The sequence below is a fragment of the Pogoniulus pusillus genome, chromosome 36 (assembly GCF_015220805.1).
Source record: "Pogoniulus pusillus isolate bPogPus1 chromosome 36, bPogPus1.pri, whole genome shotgun sequence".
In the NCBI taxonomy this organism is placed as follows: domain Eukaryota; kingdom Metazoa; phylum Chordata; class Aves; order Piciformes; family Lybiidae; genus Pogoniulus; species Pogoniulus pusillus.
In genome coordinates this window covers 7,204,305-7,226,991 of record NC_087299.1, presented here as the reverse complement: position 1 = coordinate 7,226,991, position 22,687 = coordinate 7,204,305, and the positions used below count along the sequence as shown (strand labels likewise).

At 53.4% G+C, this 22,687-nt stretch overlaps 1 protein-coding gene across 1 annotated transcript in view; it reads right to left on the bottom strand.

Annotated features, from left to right (window-relative positions):
* Positions 1 to 22,687, bottom strand: part of ACAP3 (ArfGAP with coiled-coil, ankyrin repeat and PH domains 3) — a 109,262-nt gene that overhangs the window by 86,318 nt on the left and 257 nt on the right. The gene's annotated exons all lie outside the window — the stretch shown is intronic.

Below are 22,687 nucleotides of genomic sequence, written 5' to 3'. Positions count from 1 at the left end.
AACAGGTTGCTTATGGGCCTCATCTAGACTGGTCCTGAACACCTCCCTGGGCAACCTGTGCCAGTGTCTCACCACCCTCAACCTGTGCCAGTCTCTCACCACCATCACTGCACAGAACCCTTTCCTAACATCCCCTTTCAATCTCCCCTCTGCCACTTCAAACCCATTCCTCCTCCTTCTGTCACTACAAGACCTTATCAATAGTCCCTCCCCAGCCCTTCTGGAGCTGCCTTCAGATCCTGCAAGACCACTCCAAGGTCTCCTCCAAGCCTTCTTTTCTCCAATCAAGGCACTAAGCAAACCTGATCTAGCTGGACCTGCTTTGGATTAGATGACCTCCAGAGGTCTCCCCCAACCTAAATCACTCTAGGATTTAATGGCTTAAAGATGAAATCCTTCTTTAGCTCTTTTAATGCACTCCTTATGTTATACAGCTCATAACAACAGGTTTCCCCTCCAGCTTCTCTGGTGTAACCCTCAGCTAAAGGTTCCAAGGAGACAAGAAGCCACTGGAGCATCTGGACCTCTCAGCAGCCACCCCTCACTGGTCTGCAGATCACAATGTGTGGGAGGAAATGCTCTACAGAAGGCAGTTCACTCCTCACCACTCATCATCATTACAGCCTGGGAGCAGAGTAGGGGGGAGAATCCTGAGAGAAGTTGCAGCAAACTGTTTCCTACTTCTGCCCACAGCACTTTGAGCAGCTTCTTGTGGTGGTTTGAGGCTGATTGGAGCATTCTAAGGAGAGAAAGGAGCTCATTGTGTGTAAAAAAGAAACTCATGATCAAGTCTGCATCATTCATGGGTTTGCTGAAAGGGATAAAAAGCCAAAGCATAAACAATTTGTCCCTCTTTTGCTTGCTCCTGAGAGTTGGATCTACTCACTGCTCTCTCTAATCTCCTCCACTAACCCCAGCTAACAAAGGAAAGCTTTGCTGATTCTGAGTTCTGTCTGGGAAGGAAGAGAGAGAGGCTTTGTGCCCCTTCTGGGCAGTTTCTTGGTCCAGGAGGGAGTTTGGATTTCATAGAATCATAGAATCAACCAGGTTGGAAGAGACCTCCAAGATCACCCAGTCCAACCTAGCATCTCTAATTTGTACATCAATGTCAATAGCTGTAAATATGTTGTGTGTACCTGCTGCTACCTTTAGCTCTGCTGTGAAACAGAGCTTCAGCTTCCTCCCAAGCTGTCTGAGCTGCTCTGGTATATTTTAATGTAGGGGAGAAGAGCTCCTTAACCTACCACACTTCTCAAACCCCAAGAGAAGAGGGAATCAGCCCAACAGTGCCACAGTGCTGTTAAACTTCCACTGCTGCTGTTTCAGTGTGAGTGAAAAGGAACACCCCATGAGGAGACAGACTTGGTGAGGACAGGCAGATGGGCTCAGGATACGGTGCTGAGCTCGACTGCTGGCCCCAGGGCAGTGTCTCCTCTCTAGGCAGCCTTCTCTGGTGCTTTCAGATCAGCTGAATGCAGATGTCTGTGCAAACTGTGGTAAAACCAGTAGGGGATGTTGACTTCTCAGGGCTTCTGCAGTCTGATGGGCAGTAAAACATACAGCTGAGGCAAGGGAAGGGAAAGGAAGAGGAAAGGGAAGAGAAGGCAAAGCAGGAGAAGGCAAGGGAAGGGAAGAGTAGGCAAGGCAAGGCAAAGCAAGAGAAGGGAAGGGAAGGCAAGGGAAGAGAATGCAAGGCAAAGCAAAAGAAGGCAAGAGAAGAGAAGGGAAGGGAGGGCAAGACAAAGGAAGAAAATGCAAAGGGAAGGGAAGAGAAGGCAAAGGGAAGGGAAGGGAAGGGAAGGGAAGGTTGAAAAGAGCCTCTTGCTGTATCAGTGCTATCACAGAGGCTGCTTCCTCCATCCTGGGGCGAGGTCACCACGCGGGGACAAACCTCCACTTCCTGCCCAAACCTGGCTTTGTCACAGACAACAAAGGGTGACCTGATGAAAAGAAACTGGGCTCTGGGAAACGACAGCTCCACTGAGCTGGAGTGGAGCAGGAGCAGCTGGCACACCGAAACAGGCCTTCAAATTAGGGAGGCTTCTGTATTACCCCAAGCCTGCAAAGCCAGCAGGGCTGGGATGCTTCTGTGATCCCATGGTGGTGTTGTCAAGTGCATGGGCAGAAAACAGCCTCAGATCAAGTCCAGCAGGACTCCTGGGTCCCTCTGCCCAGAGAGAACAAAGAGGTGATCTGAAAAGAAAGTGGGCTGTGGGAAAAGGCAGCTCCACTGAGCTCGCGTGGAGCAGGAGGAGCTGGCACACCGAAACACAGAGGCACCATCCTAAGGGCAAAGGGGGCTGGGTCACTGCTTGCCAGAGCAGTCAGAGCTCCCCTCTCCTTGTTCAGCAGTGACCTTAGCCCCTTCAGCTCGCTGAAGTTCAGCTGAAATGCTGAGCTGAGCACCTCAAAGTGATGGATTCTGCACGCAGCCCATTTCCCAGCCCAGCCATGTGCACTAATGCTGATCAATTGGCAGACAAAGACCATCTGGCAGCTACCACACAGCAGCTCTCATCTTTAGCTCAGCAGATCATAGCACTGCTCCTGCTGATAGCTAATAATGGCTCATCAAACTGAATGCTTCCCTACCTTCCTTCCTCTTCTGGTTATCTCATTTGTAGAAGAATGCTACAGGTGCAAGGTTCACCCTCTTGGGTTCAACCTGCAGTAGATCCTAGCACCATATCTCTGAAACACTTTGAGGAAAGGCCAGGGAGAGCTGCAGATCCCCATCTGAGATCTGCATGGGCAGCAGCACTCCAGCAGCTCACTGTTCTCCAAGCCTCTGAGCATCCCACTGTGCAGGCCTGCTCCTGGAATGTCACTCAGGAGAAGGATGTAAGGGAGGGCTTTGAGTTCTGGAGGAGAAAAAGCAATCCACAGGCTCCTCATGAGCAAACTGGGTGAGGCAGCAGGCACCACACCACACCCATCAGTCCAACAGCAGCATGCAAGCAGAAGATGACTTCTCCTGAACCAAACTTCTGGCTCTTGCCCTGTGCTGACCTGGTCCTGCTGGGCTCCCACACAGAGAGGTGGCTTCCCTTGTCTGAGCCTCTCAAGCTAGTGCAGTCTGGCAAGCTCCTCATGCAGGAGCCCAGTGGGACACATGCCCAGAGACAGGCAGGTTAATGACCACACCTTCACCAGGTGGCTCAGTGTCCATTTCCCACTGTGATACTTCCTTCTCACACACTTTGATCCACCTTGCTTAGCAACTTCAGATTCTCTAGCTCATCAGAAGGCACTGCCCCTCCTGGGTCACAGGCACTGAGCTTTTGCAGTGGCAATATGGAAGCTACAGAAGCAGGACTGAAGACAGGAATGTTCCCCTCTGACCTGAAGACAGAAGCATCACTTGAGACTCCCCAGGTGATACCTGCTTGGCCTCTTTCAGGAGCCAAAGGGATTTATGAAGAACCATAGAATCAGGCAGGGTTGGAAGGGACCACAAGGAGCAGCCAGTTCCAAAACTCCTGCCATGGGCAGGGACACTTCACACTAGAGCAGGCTGCACACAGCCTCATCCAGCCTGGCCTTAAACACCTCCAGGGATGAGGCTTCCACCACCATCCTGGGCAATTCCTGCCAGGATCCGACCACCCTCATGCTGAACAACTTCCTAACATCCAGCCTGAATCTACCAATTTCTAGCTTGGTTCCATTCCCCCCAGTTCTATCACTCCCTCATAGCCTCAAAAGTCCCTCCCCAGCTTTTTGTAGCCCCCTTCAGATCCTGGCAGGCCACAAGAAGGTCACCTGGGAGCCTTCTCCTCTCCAGCCTGCACAGCCCCAACTCTTTCAGGCTGTGCTCGCAGCAGAGCTGCTGCAGCCTCTCAGCATCCTCCTGGCCCTGCTCTGGACACTCTCCAGCATCTCCACAACCCTCTTGTCCCAGGGGCTCCAGAACTGGATGCAGGACTCCAGGTGGGGTCTCAGCAGTGCAGAGCAGAGGGGGAGAATCCCCTCCCTGGCCCTGCTGGCCACACTGCTGCTGCTGCAGCCCAGGCTCTGGTTGGTCTCTGGGCTGCCAGAGCACAGTGACAGCTCAGATTGAGCTTCTCCTCCAGCAGCACCCCCAGGTGCCTCTCCTCAGGGCTGCTCTCCAGCCTGGCACTGCCCAGCCTGGATTGGTGCTTGGCATTGCCTCGCCCCAGCTGCAGGACCTTGCCCTTGGTCTTGTTGAACTTCATGAGGTCAGCTTGGGCTCACCTCTGCAGCCTGTCCAGATCCCTCTGGATGGATCCCTGCCCCCCAGCCTGTCAACCTTGTCTCAAACACTTCTGTCTTCTCCCCAAGTGAACTCAGCAGCATCCATGTACCAGCAGAGCTGGACGGGTTCCAGCAGGCTTCGTGGAGGCTTCCTCTAGTGCACAGTGCAGCTCAACCCACCCTCCCCCAGCAGCCATCTCCTTCACCACTAAATGCTCCTTGTCTCTTTTTTTTTCCTTCCCCTGAGCCTTGGCTCCAAACTGGAGCTCCCCAACCTCTATGCTCTCTTTGTCTCTGTCTGAAAGGCTTTTCCTGTGCTGTGTCCTGCCAAACACAGCAAAGGTCTTGCCCTCTCTGGCAGCAGAAGTGCTGACTGGCCCAGGGTGGGGGGGCAATAAGAGAGGGTCTTTGCCCCTGCCTTTGCCCTAGGAGAGTTGGGTGTCACTTGCATCATCCTGGAGGTGCCAAATGTTATTCTGCTGTGTCCCAGTGCCACAAAACAACTCATTTTTTTCTCTGTAGAGTACTGATAGCAGTCAGGGATGGGAGTTTATGGCTCTGCCTCTCCAGCTGGGGCTTCAGAGAAGCTTGCTGGGGGGAACATGTCCTAGACACTACTCATCTCTTGCTTTGATTTAGTACTCTCAAGGGTTGGGTATGGGCCCATTCTTCTAGCTCTGACTTCCTCTTCCATCTCCCCAGGGGGAACAGAACTGTTGGGATGTGGCTGGGGTTGAGGAATTAGTTCTCATGCAAAGGCTGAGTGTTCCACTCAGCCAGCTTTAGAAGAGGACACTGTCCTGAGTGCAGCTGGCAGGATTTATCCACCTGCAATTCCCCCTACCTGCTCTCTGTGGCCACAGAGTCGTAGGAACAGTCAGGGTTGGAAGGGACCACAAGGAGCAGCCAGTTCCAACCCCCCTGCCATGCCCAGGGACACCCTACCCTAGAGCAGGCTGCACACAGCCTCAGCCAGCCTGGCCTCAAACACCTCCAGCCAGGGGGCCTCAACCACCTCCCTGGGCAACCCATTCCAGCCTCTCACCACTCTCCTGCTCAACAACTTCCTCCTCACCTCCAGCCTCACTCTCCCCACCTCCAGCTTTGCTCCATCCCCCCCCACTCCTGCCACTCCCTGACAGCCTCAAAAGTCCCTCCCCAGCTTTTTTGCAGCCCCCTTCAGCTCCTGGAGGGCCACAAGAAGGTCCCCTGGGAGCCTCCTCTGCTCCAGCCTGCACAGCCCCAACTCTTTCAGGCTGTGCTCACAGCAGAGCTGCTGCAGCCTCTCAGCATCCTCCTGGCCCTGCTCTGGACACTCTCCAGCATCTCCACAGCCCTCTTGTCCCAGGGGCTCCAGAGCTGGATGCAGGACTCCAGGTGGGGTCTCAGCAGGACAGAGTAGAGGAGGAGAATCCCCTCCCTGGCCCTGCTGGCCACATTGCTGCTGCTGCAGCCCAGGCTCTGCTTGGCTCTCAGGGCTGCAAGTGCACACTGCTGGCTCCTGTTGAGTTTCTCCTCCAGCAGCACCCCCAAGTCCCTCTGCTCAGGGCTGCTCACCAGCCTGGCACTGCCCAGCCTGGATTGGTGCTTGGCATTGCCTCGACCCAGCTGCAGGACCTTGCCCTTGGTCTTGTTGAACCTCCTGAGCTTGGCTTGTGCCCACCTGTCCACATGATGGACTCTCACCCCACTTTGAGCTATTAAATCACCCTTGCAGGGTGAACTTTATGTCTGCTCTCATCCTGGGCTCTGCTCTGGAGATAGGATGGTTTTAGGCTGATAAGCAAGGAGGAAATTCCCCAGAACCTTGGGACAGGAAAGAGGCACAGCACTGCCTGGAGGGGAAATTGAGACAGCTCTGGACTGAATGGTGTGGCCCTAGCAAGAGAGAACAAGGTTGGCATTGTAGTAGCAGGGCCTCAGCAGCAGAAGGAGAGCTGAAGCACAAAGTCAAGGGTCAGAACAACAGGGCTCAGCCCTGCAGGATTCCCAGACAGTCACCCTCCTGGCTGCAAGCCTGGCTGGAAACCTCCACCTCTTGGTTTCTTGGCATCTCCCACACCTCAGCTCAGCCCACACAGTTCAGAACTGCAGGCAGGTGAGAAGCAAGGAGAACTGAGCCAGGAGAACTAAGGAGAAGCAAGGAGGACTAAGTGAGATGAACACAAGCAGAGACTGAAGTCCAGGAGGTTAGATGTCCCAGAGAGCAGCCTCTGCCCATCCCATGAACACCCACATCACCTTGGAGCTCTCCACTGCCTCAGTTCTTCACTAATGTGGCCTTGTCCCATCCTTTCCTGCCTCTGAAGTGAGATGAGTCAGTGGCACAGCAGCAGCCTGCACCCAGCCCAGCCTCCTAAGCTCAATCTGCCACAACTGGTTTCATGGCACTGGTTGAGCACTTCAGGCAGGACTCCTGCTGCCAATGTCAGCTCGCTGCCTCCTCCTCCAGCCTTCAGGTAGGCTGTGCTCTGCAAACCTGAGCCCCCTCTGAAGTGCCAGCCCCCAGGCAGGCCAGAGAGGAAAGCTGGGAAGTGGAGGGAGAGAAATGGGTGGGAAGTGTGGGAAGGAGAGGAGAGGAGAGGAGAGGAGAGGAGAGGAGAGGAGAGGAGAGGAGAGGAGAGGAGAGGAGAGGAGAGGAGAGGAGAGGAGAGGAGAGGAGAGGAGAGGAGAGGAGAGGAGAGGAGAGGAGAGGAGAGGAGAGGAGAGGAGAGGAGAGGAGAGGAGAGGAGAGGAGAGATAGTGAGGGGAGGGGGGAAGGGAAGGGAAGGGAAGGGAAGGGAAGGGAAGGGAAGGGAAGGGAAGGGAAGGGAAGGGAAGGGAAGGGAAGGGAAGGGAAGGGAAGGGAAGGGAAGGGAAGGGAAGGGAAGGGAAGGGAAGGGAAGGGAAGGGAAGGGAAGGGAAGGGAAGGGAAGGGAAGGGAAGGGAAGGGAAGGGAAGGGAAGGGAAGGGAAGGGAAGGGAAGGGAAGGGAAGGGAAGGGAAGGGAAGGGAAGGGAAGGGAAGGGAAGGGAAGGGAAGGGAAGGGAAGGCAACGGAAGAGAAGATAATGCAAGGCAAGGGAAAGGAAGAGAAGGCAATTGAAGAGAAGGGAAGACAAGGGAAGAGAAGGCAAGGGAAGGGAAGGGAAGGTTGAAAAGAGCCTCTTGCTGTATCAGTGCTATCACAGAGGCTGCTTCCTCCATCCCGGGGCGAGGTCACCACGCGAGGACAAACCTCCACTTCCTGCCCAAACCTGGCTTTGTCACAGACAACAAAGGGTGACCTGATGAAAAGAAACTGGGCTCTGGGAAACGACAGCTCCACTGAGCTGCAGTGGAGCAGGAGCAGCTGGCACACCGAAACAGGCCTTCAAATTAGGGAGGCTTCTGTATTACCCCAACCCTGCAAAGCCAGCAGGGCTGGGATGCTTCTGTGATCTCATGGTGGTGTTGTCAAGTGCATGGGCAGAAAACAGCCTCAGATCAAGTCCAGCAGGACTCCTGGGTCCCTCTGCCCAGAGATATGCCTGCAAGCTCCTGCCTGCACCTCTGTGCTCCCTGGCTGCATCTCTCTGCTCCCTGTTTGTACCTCTGTGCTCCCTGCCAGCACCTCTGTGCTCCCTGTTTGTACCTCTGTGCTCCCTGCCTGCATCTCTGTGCTCCCTGTTTGTACCTCTGTGCTCCCTTTCTGCACCTCTGTGCTCCCTTTCTGCACCTCTGTGCTCCCTGCCTGCATCTCTGTGCTCCTTGCCTGCATCTCTCTGCTCCCTGGCTGCATCTCTCTGCTCCCTGTTTGTACCTCTGTGCTCTTTCCCTGCACCTCTGTGCTCCCTGTCTGCACCTCTGTGCTCCCTGCCAGCACCTCTGTGCTCCCTGTTTGTACCTCTGTGCTCCCTGCCTGCACCTCTGTGCTCCCTGCCTGCATCTCTGTGCTCCTTGCCTGCATCTCTGTGCTCCCTCCCTCATCTCTCTGCTCCCTGCCTGCACCTCTGTGCTCCCTGCCTGCATCTCTGCTCTCTGCCTGTACCTGTGTTCACACACACCCCAGCCATGCTTGCACACTCCTGTTCACACAGAGTGCCTGTGGTAGCAGCAGCATTTGAGGGAGGGGATGGCAAGAAGCCCTGCTGCAGTGTGCTGAGGCAGGCTGAGTGTGCAGGGAGGGGATTAGCTCACTCTCTGGTATTATATAATCTGTTTAGACTGTGCCACTTGGTGCTTATTTAAGGAGTGAGTGAGCACTTTGCTCTGGGATGTGCCACCCCTGAGCTCTGACATCACCTCTCTAATCCCCTCTAATGAATAGATTGCTCTGCTCTTCAGCCCTTCCCTCACTACCTCCAGTCCCATTTCTGCACCGGGGTGAGGAGTCTCACAGACCACAGATGTGCTCAAGGGGGACAGGGGACTGCTGGAGAGGGCACAGGAAAGGGCTGTGAAGATGCTGGGGGGTCTCTTCCAACCCTGATGATACTGTGATACTGTCATACTGTGAGTGGAACATCTCTCTGGGGAAGGCACTTGAGGCTTTGCAGCCTGGAGAAGGCTATGGGGAGGAATTTCTCAATGCTTATGTGCTTAAAGAGTGAGTGCCAGGGTGATGGGACCAGGCTGGCACCCCCTGGTGCCCAGCAACAGGACAAGAGGTTGATGAATACACATCTGAACATAGTTAGCTGCAGGCTATGGGGGGGAACTTCTGCCTTGGGGGTGGTGCAGCACTGGAGCAGGCTGCCCAGAGAGATGGTGGAGTCTCCATCTCCTTTGGATGCCCTCCTGAGCAGTCTGCCCTAGGTGACCCTGCTGTGGCAGAGGGGTTGGCCTCGATGGTCTCCAGAGGTCCCTTCCCACCCCTCCCCAATGTCAGGTAGGTGATGGTTAACTCTCAGAGCAACAGAATGTTCTCCACCTCTCTCAAGCACACCAAAGCAAACTTCTCCTGCAGATAAGGTGAAGCAAAGGCAAGAATGCCAAGTGTGTGTGGACACTCTCTGCTGCCAGTGTGCCACCCTGGCTTTGGTTAGCTGTGCAGAACACACTGCCCTGTGTCAGTGCCCAGCTGTGCCCTGGCCTGGCAGGAAAAGGCAGCCCCAGGGGCTCTGGGATGATGGCAGAGGAGGGGGAAGGCAGAACAGTGCCCAGCCCAGGCCTGGTCCAGGTCCACCCAGAGGGAGCCACAGCCTGATGGTGCCCGAGGGGAGGCAGGAAGCAGCCAGAGCCAAAGAATGAAACCTTTATTGCACAGAACAAATGGAGTGGGGAGGGAACCAAGCCACGAAGTGAGCAAAGCAAAGTCCTAAAAGCAAAGTCCCTGAACCAAATTCTCTTCCTTACACAACAAGGGGCCAGAGGAGATGGCAACAGGCAAACCCCAAAGGACCTGTGGGTGCCCTGCTTTCAAACAGCCCCTCTGCAGGGAGCCAAAGGCTCTCAGCTCAGGCAGGGAAAAGAAAGCAAGACCTTACCAGGAGGTTTGTGAAGGGGCAATTATCTTGCCTCATTTTCTCCCTTGGAGAGCAGTGGCTGGGAGGTGTAACCAGCTCCTGCAGCAACATGTGTGGCTTACTCACTCCTCCTTTGACCTGGGCTGCTATTGTCTCCCCTAGTTTGCCAGGGCAGAGGCATGCAAGCCTAGGCTCCCAGGGGCTGGTGCCAAAGCCAGTTTCCTTCCTGCACATGCTTGGTGGTGAGAAACTCATAAAGACCCTTCTAGAAGAACTGAGTCTCCAGCACAGTTCCCTTTTCTAACCTGTTGGAACACTTCTGCCTTTCTTCTAGCAGCTCACACAACAATGGGCAGAACATTCAGCATGAAGCTTTTCCTCTGCTGGTCCTTAGCCAGGCACCATGGGCCTGGGGACTGCCAGCTGTGGGCAGCTCCTCCTGGGCTGAGGGCCAGCCTGGCTGCAGCTAGGCATGGATGCAGTGGAGTTGCAGGAAGGCAGCCTCCACCCTCCTTGCAGCCCACAGGAATAATTGTTCCTGCTTCTAATTCTGCTCCTTGTCCTATGGGGACTTGCAAAGAGGAAGGCTGGCAGCTCACCTTCCAGCTGCTGTGTCCTGGGGAGCAGACACACAGGTCACCTGCAGGCAGGCTGGGAGACAGACATATCTCCCTGGGGCTGCAGTCAAGCCATGCAGCCTATCCCCTTAGCCTGAGACTGAGGCATGCAACTCCCTACTGCTCCAATGTAGCCCACACCTGGAATTCTGCAGCTCACATTCCTTGTTGTGCCCATTCCAAGACCTGTGGTGCCTCAGAGAAGATAAAGCAGCAATCAGAAGGCTACTGGCAGTGAAAATCTCAGCCTTCCCTGCTGGCCATGGTGTCTGCTTCCCTCTCTGCTTCCAGCCTTCCCTGCTGGCCATGCTGCCTGCTTCCCTCTCTGCCTCCATCTTCCCCACTGGCCATGCTGCCTGCTTCCCTTTCTGCTTCCAGCCTACCCCATGCTGCCTGCTTCCCTTTCTGCTTCCAGCCTACCCCATGCTGCCTGCTTCCCTCTCTGCTTCCAAGTCTGCAGTTGTTGGGTCAAGGAAGGGAAAATTTGAAGCCACACCTCGAGTACTGTGTCCAGTTTTGGGAGCCTCATTACAAGAGGGATGTGGAGGTGCTGAAGCCAGTGCAGAGGAGGGCAAGGAAGCTGGGGAAGGGCCTGGAGAATAAATCTCATGAGGAGAGACTGAAGGAGCTGGGGATGGGTGGTGTGAGGAAGAGGAGGCTGAGGGCAGACCTCACTGCTGTCTGCAGCTACCTGAAAAGACCTTGTGGAGAGGTCAGTGCTGGGCTCTGCTCACAGGTGACAGAGTTAGTGTCAGAGTTAGTTCTGTTAGTGACAGAACAAGAGGGAATGGCCTCAAGCTGCCACTGGGTAGGTTTAGACTGGACATTAGGAAAAACAATTTCCCAGCAGGAGTGGTGAGGCACTGGAATGAGCTGCCCAGGGAGGTGCTGGAGTCACCAACCCTGGAGGTGTTTAAAAGTCGTTTGGATGTGGTGCTTGGGGCTACAGGTTAGGATGCACCTTGCAGAGCAGGGTCCTGGGTTGGACTTGGTGCTCCTGAGAGGCTTTGCCAAGCTGAGTGTTCCTTTGATCCTGTGAGATCTCTGCTCTTGGCTCCCCATCCTTTCCTCAGAGGAGAAGTTAGCAATGGCATCATGTTAGCAGGGTGTAAAACTGACTTCATTTGATTGGGGCTTTTTTCACTTCCTTTCCTCCAGCCTCATTCTAAAGCTTTACATCAGACAGGAACCAGGTTAATGATAGGAAGAGCTCTCTGCCTGTGTGTAAGAGGCAGGACTGCAAACTTCTGCAATCACAACAGAGCCCTGATGGAGAGGAGAGCTGAAAGCCAGCAACAATGGGCGCAAGCTGCAGCAAAAGAGGTTCTGCCTCAACACAAGGGGGAACTTCTTTCCTGGAAGGCTCCCAGAGCACTGGCACAGGCTGCCCAGAGGGGTTGTGGAGTCTCCTTCCCTGGAGACTTTCATGGCCCGTCTGGATGTGTTCCTGTGTCAGATAGGATTGTCTTGCTCTGGCAGGAGGGTTGGATTCGATGACCTCCTTGAGTCCCTTCCAATCCCTAGCATCCTGTGAGCCTGTGAAGGGCAAGCAAGAAGCACTCTTGACTGCAGGGAAACATTCTGGCCTGTCCCCAAAACTCAGCCACACTTGGGATTGTTGCAGGACTGCTTCTAGGGCTCTTTTCTCTGCACTCACAAAGCTAGCAGTAGCCTGGAGTGATTTCAAGCAAAGTCAGTGCTTAGGAAGCCAGAAAACCTCCTGGTTCCACTGCTGACAATGAAAACCAACCCACAGTACTGTGGCTGAAATGTCATAGTTACAAAACCAGGTTTTAAAGGCACCATCACCACTGCAGAGAAGCTCTTGTGCTTAATTCCATCCCTTCCTCCCTCCCATCCCTGCTTTTCCACTGCTCCATGAGAACAGAGCAGCTCAGGGTTGAGGCTTTATGGGATGAGCAGTTTCAGAAAGCTTTTGAGATGCAGGAGTTAACCTCAGGTCGTTTTGCAATGGCCACAGGAAATGGTGAGGTGGTGGAGAAACTGTCTGAGCAGCCACAATGAGCTGAAGAGGGCTCAGGCAGGAGGGGCTGACCTGCCAAACTATGAGAAACAGCCTCCAGACAGCTGCAGCCAGCCCCAGAGTCACTCTCGTAGCTCTGATTACAGCCCTCAGCCTTCACACTGCTCCCCACCTCAAATCATTCAGCACACTCACTTTCCATCCTGGCTTCATCTGCTACCCTGGTGAGCTCCAACACCAATCTGAAAGACTTTCCCCTCCTCCCAGCCACTGTCTGACTCAAATGAGGTCTCTCAGCTCACTGTAGCTGTGGGCAACCCCAGGGTCTGTGCCCCAGGAATCACAGAATGTTAGGAGTTGGAGGGGCCTCCAGACATCATGCCAGGGGGGCAGTATGGCTTCAAGTTGTGCCAGGGCAGGTTCAGGCTGGATGTTGTTAGGAAGTTGTTGGCAGAGAGAGTGATTGGCACTGGAATGGGCTGCCCAGGGAGGTGGTGGAGTGGCTGTGGCTGGAGGTGTTGAAGCCAAGCCTGGCTGGGGCACTTAGTGCCATGGTCTGGTTGGTTGGGCAGGGCTGGGTGCTAGGTTGGGCTGGCTGAGCTTGGAGCTCTCTTCCAACCTGGTTGACTCTATGGTTCTATGGTCTAGTTGACAGGACAGGGCTGGGTGCTAGGTTGGACTGGCTGAGCTTGGAGCTCTCTTCCAACCTGCCTGATTCTATGATTCTATGGTCTTAGGCTCAACCCCACTGTTCCCATCCCCACAACCCTGGCTCTCTGGCACCCTTCCAGCTTGCTGAGCTTCAGCAGTGCAGGTGACAAGGGAGTCTGGCTTCTCCCTGGCATGCCAAGCTGGCTGCCTTTGCAGGAGCACACATTTCAACAGCAGCCTGTCTGGAGTCCACATGAATGAGAGGTTAAGCCCAAGAATGGTTCATTGAAAGCTCCCTCTACAGTGCTCACTTGGCCATGCTGCCGACCTTTGAGGACCTGGGTTGGAATCCAGAGATGCTGCAGGGTGCCAAGATCAGCAAAGCCAATTATCAAGACATGTGGCACTCTCAGAGGAGGAATGGATGAGTCTCCCACAGACCATTGCAATAGCAGAGATAAGCCAGCATCAGCCTCTCCCAGCCACATTACCTCTGGCTCTGCTTGCCCTCTTTCATCATGGGCTCATTGCTCTTTTGCCTTTGTTTCTTTCTCCTTTTAGGAAGCTTTCTCATCTCATCTCCAACCTCCTTACATTCTTTTGACAGCTAGAAAATTAGCAACTAGCAAAAACCTCACCACAGAACCACAGAATGTCAGGGGCTGGAAGGGACCTCCAAAGCTCAGCCACTCCAACCCCCCTGCCAGAGCAGGAGCACCCAGAGCAGATCACACAGGAACACATCCAGGTGGGTTTGGAGTATCTCCAGAGAGGGAGACTCCACAGCCCCCCTGGGCAGCCTGTGCCAAGGCTCTGGCACCCTGACAGGGAAAAAAATTCCTCCTCCTGTTTAAATGAAGCTTCCTATGCCTCAGCTGCCACCCAGTGCCCCTTGGGCATCACCCAGCAGAGCCTGGCTGCAGCCTCCTGCCACTCACCTGCACATATTGACAACCATTGCTGAGGTCACCTCTCAGGCTCCTCTTCTTGCAGCAGCACAGCCCCAGCTCCCTCAGGCTCTCCTCAAAAGAGAGATGTTCCATTCCCCTAATCTCTCTTATCTCATCTTGGCTTCCTCAGTAGCTCTTGTCCATCCTGCCAGGGCAAGGTGTATGGTTCCTCGTGGTGTTGCCTTCTCAAAAGCAGTCTGGACTCAGACTCTGCCCCAACCACCTTTCAGCTGGAGTTTGACACCTTGCAAACCTTCCCCTGCAAACAGCTCCCTCCTTACACTTGTGGCAACCACAAAGAGAGAAAAAGGTCAGCTGCCATCACTGACAGAAGAGCTGAGTTTCATCCCTCTGGAGCCACAAACATCCCAGCCAGCAGAAAGGCAAGAGAGGAAGAGCTACTCAAAACAAAAGCAACTTGCAACTCATAAACCCATCTGTGAAGACAACTGGAGGCACTCGGAGCTTGCAGGTGTCGCCAGGCTCCACACCATCACAAGGCAAGATGTTCACAGGAGCATCAGTCCAGCACCAAACTCAACCATCAGACTAGGAAATAGCAACATTCTCCTTGCCCATGTGCCTGAAATTCATGAGCCACAGCTCCCACCAGCAACCTGAGTGGACTGCAGAGTTTCACATCACCCACTGCAAACACACAGCTTCTAAAGGCTGAGCAGCTTCATCTGTTAAGGGGGAGAAAATGAATACATGAAAAAGCCTTCTGCTGACTTGGAGAGCTGGGGAGGATCAGTGGGGTTTGGCTTCAGGACTTTGGCCCTCTGGGAACCCCTTGCTGACGTAGTTCACAATTCAAAGTTACTAAGGAAGCTGCTTGCCAAAACTTGGGCATAAAACACCATCTGTGAAGCCAAAGCAGATCTCTCAAGTCAGCTGTCACCCAGTCACTTCCCTCATACCAGGGTTTTTTTTTATCCCTGACTACACATTGAGTAAATACCTTCAGCTCTGCCCACTGTAACATGGTCTGCAGGTCTGCAGCTGCAGCAGGTCTGAAGCTGCAGCTTCATGGCTGAAGGTCTGCAGCTGTTCCCTAGGTACTTCAGGACCCAAGTGGTAGTTTTGGAGAAGAGAGCCTCAGATGAAGGCAATTCTGCTGCCACAGACTTCTGTGATACCACCTAGAGAGGAATGAAACCTGTGCCACACGTGGGTCCTGCTGGGGCTTGAGCTGACACGACAGGAGCTGAAGTGTAACACAGGTTTGGTTGCAAAGGAGTCACCTTTGGGGGAAGCTATCACAAGTGCAGTCTTGCCACGGCATACCAAGTACCAACTGCCTCAAATACATATGTGAGGGGAGCAGCCAAGCTGATAAGATTAGGGATGGAGCCCACCATAAACCATGCCTCAGTACAACAGCAGTAAAGGGCAGATTTGGGTCTGTCTTTCCTGACTTGGGTTGACTTTAAAGTGATGCTGAAAAAAGGAGGCTGGAAGCCAGGGGAGGAGACAAAGCCTCACTCCATGCAGAAGACACCAGGCTGATGATTTAGGGGCTGGCTGTGCAGGGTGGATTCATAGAATCATAGAATCAGGCAGGGCTGCAAGGAGCCACAAGGAGCAGCCAGTTCCAACCCCCATGCCATGGCCAGGGACACCTCACACTAGATCAAGCTGGCCAGAGCCTCATCCAGCCTGGCCTTAAACACCTCCAGGGATGAAGCTTCCACCACCTCCCTGGGCAACTCCTTCCAGGCTCTCACCGCTCTCATGCTCAACAACTTCTTCTTCACATCCAGTCTGAATCTTCCTATTTCCAGCTTTGTTCCATTCCCCCAGTCCCTGATAGCCTAAAAAGTCCCTTCCCAGCTTTCTTGTAGGCCCCCTAAAGATACTGAAAGGCCACTGACTGCTGCCACTGGGAGAGCACCTCAAGGCTGGGACTGAGAGGAGCTAACTATGTGCTGACATCTTTGCTTTGACTTCTCCCACTTCCCCCCTCCAGACTCGCCGCCTCCAGAAGCGCAACGCCGAAGAGCTCACAGAACGAAGAGATCAAGGCAGGTATTATGATTGATAAGAGATAATATCATGCTGCTCCTGTGCTAATCTCTTCCCTCTCATGTAACTAAACCAGCAAGTAATGGCAATGCTACTCATCAGCCTGATTGGAAGAGAAGCTCCCCACGTAGGCGTATCGTCATGCCAGCGCACCAGGATCGGGGAGCTCGCTTACACAAGCAGCCTTGTGTAACAGCACCCAATTTCCAACCCATGCATGTGCCCTTCTTGGCTCTTTTTTGTTCTTGTTAAACTGATTCCATGAAACAGATGAAGATCCTTCCCTTGACCATCCTGGCTCTAATTTCAATTTGCTTTCAAGTGACTCCAGCTAATAAGTTTGGCTGACCTCAAACTGTGCCTGTCAGTTTGACACAAACCCACACTTGAAGCCACTGAAGTTGGGGTTTATTTTTGCTCCCCCCCCCCCCCCCACCTCCTCTTCTGCACTTCACTAGCACAGGTTCTCACAGTGTGGATGCATTCAAAACTGGTTATGCTGGCTTTAAACTCATCTAATTCAACCTGTTATCAGACTCTGCAAGTTTGACGGAGGGGGTTAATTATTCCCATGCTGTTTGAAACACCCTAGGAAGGGTTCAGAAGAGATTTTCTAAGGGTACTTGTTTTTCCACTTTCCTTTTCCTCTGGCAAATGACAGCTCTCTCTTCTTGCATCTCTCATGCAGCTACAATTACATGCCTGCCTTTGGTTTGTTGCTTTCTTTTTCTCTGCCTAAGGAGAGCCACAATACCCTGCAGACAGCACTGCACGCTGTAGAATGTCCCTGCCCATGTCCCTGGGTCACTGCCTGATGACAGTGCTGTGCAGCTCCTCTGTTCCAACCAGCCAAGAGGCTGCAAGGCATGAGGGAGGTGAAGCCTGGCACCCCTCAGGGTCTTGTGTAGCCTATGCCTCAATTGTAGGTCTCCTTTAGCTGCCAGGCTGCACTGAGGGTCCTTTGGTGGGATGTATATGGAGGGATGCTGTTAGCTGTCTGTGTCCTCAGGTCGTGGTGGCTCTAAAAGCTCCTCCTGAGCAGATTCCAGCATCTGAATCACTGTGCTACAGTCAGAGCTCAGCACCTTCTGGCTCATCCCATTGACACACAGCTCATTTTGCAGTGGGTAACACTGACCTCATGATGAGTCTGATTAATAAGGTTAATTAATAGCAACAACGACTACAATGGAGATGGACGTTGAGGAAATAACCACTTACATCCCTCCCTCGTGGGAATGACCACAGAGCATTTGGGGGTTTCTGTCACCAACAGAATGCTACAGCCAGGTCCAACCTCTGCAACTTGTTCCTACCTTTTCTTTGTCCTCCTGGCTGTTCCTAGAGTGCAGTGACACCCAGAAGGAGTGCTGATGTTCCTATCCTTAGCAGTACTCCCTGAACAAAGAGGGAGAAACACAGGGGGTGTGCCTGGGGAGATGTCTCTATTCCTGAGGACTTCTATTTTGCAAGGAAAAGATGGATTTACTCATCTAGCACTGATGCTTACTGAGCATAGAATCAGCAAGGCTGGAAAAGAGCTCTGAGAGACTGAGGGAGTTGGGGCCAGGAGAGGAGGAGGCTCCCAGGTGACCTTATTGTGGCCTTGCAGTAACTGAAGGGGGCTACAAGAAAGCTGGGGAGGGACTTTTTAGGCTGTGAGGTGGTGATAGGACTGGGAGGAATGGAACAAAGATGGAAATGGGGAGATTCACACTGGATGTTAGGAAGAAGTTGTTCAGCAGGAGGGTGGGGAGAGCCTGGAAGGGGTTGCCCAGGGAGGTGGTGGAAGCCTCATCCCTGGAGGTGTTTAAGGCCAGGCTGGAGGAGGCTGTGGCCAGCCTGATCTAGTGTGAAGTGTCCCTGCCCATAGCAGGGGGGGGTAGAACTGAATGATTCCTGTGGTCTCTTCCAACCCTGCCTGATTCTGTGATTCTGTAAGTCCAACCTTCCAACCACCACCACCACTAGACCACGTTCCAAAGTGCCACATTGACTTGTTTCCTGAACACCCTCAGGAGTGGGGACTCCACCACCTCCCTGGGCAGCCTGTTCCAATCCCTGATCACTCTTGAAGGTAAAACAAAACAAAACCACTCTCTAATATCCAACCTAAACCTCCTATAGTGCAACTTGAGGCCACCTCCTGCACAGATAAGGACAGGAATGAACTCTTCTGTTCATGACCCCAGACCCCTGCCTTCCACGAGTGGAAGAGGTCAGACACATGTTCCTAGATTTCCCAGGCTACTGCTAGTCAAACAGGAGGCTCTGTGGATCAAAGCCACAATATCTGTTGGGGTTGCATTCAGATGTGCCAGAACTGGTCTTGCAAGGTAATTATACTTGTTTACTGCAATGGAACATACACGTCTCTGCAAGATGCCTGACAGCACTCAGGCTTATCTACTCAGCCAAAGATCTTTCCCCATTTCTTCTGGGCTTTTGGGGCAAAGTTGGTTTGGGATGGGTTTGGGTTTGTTGTTTTTGGGGTTTTTTTTGAGATTCCATTTAGGTGAAATATGAATTCCATCTCTGGGAGTGTTCCAAACCAAGCTGCATGGGGCTTCGAGCAACCTGGTCTAGTGGAAAGTGTCCCTGCCTAGGGCAGGGGGGGTGGAACTGGATGATCTTGAAGGTCTCCTTCCAATCCTAACCATTCTGTCACTCCATGATTCTGTGGTTCTGTGAACCCATGCTTCTGTGATTCTGTAATCCTATAGCTCCATCATTCTCTGATTCTGTAATTCTGTGGTTCAATGATTCTATAATTCTGTGGTTCAATGATTCTATAATTCTGTGGTTCAATGATTCTTTAATTCTGTGATTCAATGACTCTGTGATGCTGGTTCCATGACTCTCTGACTCTCTGATTCTGTGGTTCCATGATTCTGTGATTCTATTATTTTGTGATTCTCTGATTCCATGATTCTATGATTCTGTGTTTCTGTGATTCTGTAATTCTCTGGTTCCATGATTCTGGTTCCATGATTCTATGACTCTCTGATCCTGTGATCCCATGGTTCTGTGATGCTGATGACAGGATTCTGTAATCCTATGATTCTGTGATTCTATGACTCCCTGATTCTATGACTCTGTGATTCTATGGTTCTATGACTCCCTGATTCTATGACTCTCTGACTCTGATTCTATGATTCCATGACTCTCTGATTCTATGAATCTGTGATTCTGTGACTCTATGATTCCATGATTCTGTGATTCTATGATACTGTGATTCTATACCAACCTAGCACCCAGCCCTACCCAACCAACCAGACCATGGCACTAAGTGCCCCAGCCAGGCTTGGATGCAACACCTCCAGGCACAGCCACTCCACCACCTCCCTGGGCAGCCCATTCCAATGCCAATCACTCTCTCTGACAACAACTTCCTCCTAACAGCCAGCCTAGACCTGCCCTGGCACAACTTGAGACTGTGTCCCCTTGTTCTGGTGCTGGGTGCCTGGCAGCAGAGCCCAACCCCATCTGGCTACAACCTTCATTTAGGTAGCTGCAGACAGCAATGAGGTCACTCCAAGGAGGGGTTAAATTTGAACTGATGCTAATTAAGCCAAGGTTTAAAGAAGAAGCTTCAGACCTTCCACAAACCTGCCCACGAGTCCTAACTTCCCCCTTCTAAAAGCTTTCTTTACAGCAACCAGCCCCTATAGAGCAGGAAGCAGTGATGGTTTGAGTGCACACTGAGCACTCATTTGGACTGTTCTGACAGCTCACTGGCTTTGCTTGCTAAAGCAGACTGCTTTGGGAGCCTTATTAGAGGATGTTTGTGTTTCCTTATTCCTGTGGAATATTGGTGGAGGGTTATTTTTGTTGTACAACACACAGCAAACAATTTGATTCTCTCAGAGGCTGGCTGAAGAGGAGAATAAGCCAACTGTAGACCATGGCACAGCCTTTCCCTGAGAAGTACCAACTGGCTCTGTGCAGCAGTGGGTGCCAGTAGGAAAAGGATGCTGAGTCCTAGCTAAGGGACTGGTATGGCAAAGCTGCATTAAATGTTGGCCTCTTCCATAGATATCTTCTATGGAAAATGACTTTGCCTATAGCCTGGAAAAGAGGAGGCTCAGGGCAGAGCTCATTGCTGTCTACAACTACTAAAGGGAGGTTGTAGCCAGATGGGGTTGGGGTCTGCTGCCAGGCAGCCAGCAACAGAACAAGGGGATGCAGCCTCAAGTTATGGCAGGGCAGGTTGAGGCTGGATGTTGTTAGGAAGTTGTTGTCAGAGAGAGTGATTGGCATTGGAATGGGCTGCCCAGGGAGGTGGTGGAGTGGCTGTGCCTGGAGGTGTTGAAGCCAAGCCTGGCTGGGGCACTTAGTGCCATGGTCTGGTGGATTGGACAGGGCTGGGTGCTAGGTTGGGCTGGATGAGCCTGGAGGTCTCTCCACCTGGCTACAGCCTCCCTTCAGGTAGACAGCAATGAGCTCTGCCCTCAGCCTCCTCTGCTGCAGGCTGCACCCCCCCAGCTCCCTCAGCCTCTCCTCACAGGGCTGTGCTCCAGACCCCTCCACAGCCTTGCTGCCCTTCTCTCAACACCTTCCAGCACCTCAACAGCTCTCTTCAATTCAGGAGTCCAGAAGTGGACACAGCACTCCAGGTGTGGCCTGAGCAGTGCTGAGCACAGGGGCAGAAGAACCTCCCTTGTCCTGCTGCCCACACTGCTCCTGAGCCAGCCCAGGATGCCATTGGCTCTGCTGCCCACCTGGGCACTGCTGCCTCATCTTCAGCTCCTCTCTCCCAGCACCCCCAGCTCCCTCTCTGCCTGGCTGCTCTCCAGCCACTCTCCCCCCAGCCTGTGGTTCCTCTGGTCTAACCTTATGTTCTCCCTGTAACAGGCAGGCTGTGTCTGGCCCTTTGGGAAATAGTTCATAATTCCACGCTTAAATAACTGGCTTTTGATAAAGGTCCAACACAGTGCTCTGAGAGCTGTTTTGTTTTTATGGATGGAGCAGACAGAGCAGAGTGATGCTGCCTGCATACTAAGAAACTTGGCCTGAAGCCCACACACAGAGAGAGAGAGCAAAGGCAAAATAAATAAATAAACATATCAATCAATCTTGACGTCAGCAGGAAAATGGTCACTGCCATGTGGAATGAGACATCTGGGCAGTGAAGTCACTGCTCTGGGAGGATGCACTGAGCACTTAGAATCATAGAATCAACCAGGTTGGAAGAGACCTCCAAGCTCAGCCAGTCCAACCTAGCACCCAGCCCTATCCAGTCAACCAGACCATGGCACCAAGTGCCTCATCCAGGCTTGTCTTGAACACCTCCAGGCACAGCGACTCCACCACCTCCCTGGGCAGCCCATTCCAATGCCAATCACTCTCTCTGACAACAACTTCCTAACAACATCCAGCCTAGACCTCCCCTGGCACAGCTTGAGGCTGTGTCCCCTTGTTCTGTTGCTGCTTGCCTGGCAGAAGAGACCAACCCCACCTGGCTACAACCTTCCTTCATGTAGTTGTAGACAGCAATGAGGTCACTCCAAGGAGGGGATAAATTTGAACTGATGCTACTTGAGCCGAGGTTTAAAGAAGGAGCTTCAGACCTTCCACAAACCTGCCCACGAGTCCTAACTTTCTCCTGACGCCAAACTCGCCTGATTCCAGCCCCAGCCAGGCACAGGAATCAGCCCCAGCCTGTTGCCTCACATGACGCTGCCCATCACACTTTGGGGACCGGCAGCCAGCAGGACCTTACGGTGCAGCTCAAGCTAAAACGCGTGGAGGAAGCGTCCTTCCACAGCCCCCCACATTCCCTCCTGGAGGGATAAAGGAGGTGCGCGGGCACAGAGCTGCCGGTGCCACCTAGGGCAGCGCACACCCGCACGGCTACCTGCACCAAAGGACACACAGCCGTCGGGAGCAGCCACAGCTCAGACGGCTGCAGCCTTGCCTGTCAATCTTGCATTCCAGCAAATTATTTTTACATGCACTTAAAGGAAAAGGCAGACTGCTCTGTGTGACGAGGGACACAAAGGTTTGCAGGAGGAGCAACGAGAAACGTCTGCAGGAAAGGAAAGACCCCTTCTAGCTCCTTCCCCTGCACACACAGCCAAGCAACTTGCTTCTGCAGGCTATTGTCTTTCCTTCCCTCTGTCCTCATCCAGCACAGCAGGGGATTGTTAGCTATGGAAGCTCTGCTCTTCCCTCTGGAGCATCAGGACATCATCCCAGCCCATCCCCACACCTAGCCAGGATGCTGCTGGCACAATGGAGCATCTGGAGCGGAGCATGGAGGCTTCTCTCCAGCCCTGGGCATTTCTGCTCTCAGTGCAGCACAGCCAAGCCCGAGCCTTTGTTGTCATAGCCCAGATTCCTTTAAGACCGCTAAAGGGAAAAAAATAGAAGGAAGAAAAAAACCCCAGCCTCCTCTGAGAGCCGGGAATGTGCCTGCACCGAGACGGCCCCGGCTCCTTAGCGCTGCACCTCGGGCACTCGGAACCAGCAGGGTCCAGCTGATGCCCACGGGGCGAGAGCCCAGTTCACCCACTACCGACGGGCTCCAGCGCCGGCCGCCGGCTGCTGCCATTAGCGATCATGCATCTGCAAAGCGTCCGAACCGAGCGCAGCAACCGGCAAAGGGCAGGATGCGGTACCGGAGAGGGCAACGCCTGCAGCCTGTCGGCTGCCCGGGCACCCACCCGAGGCGAGTGGCGAGGTCGAGGTGTCGCCAGGGTCGGCTCCCCGGTATCCCCGGCCCTTCACCTACCGGTGCAGCCGGTAGGGCCCATTCTATGTCGCGTGTGTCGTGTGTGTGTGTCGTCCTCCCTCCCACCCCCCCGCTTCCTGACGGCTTA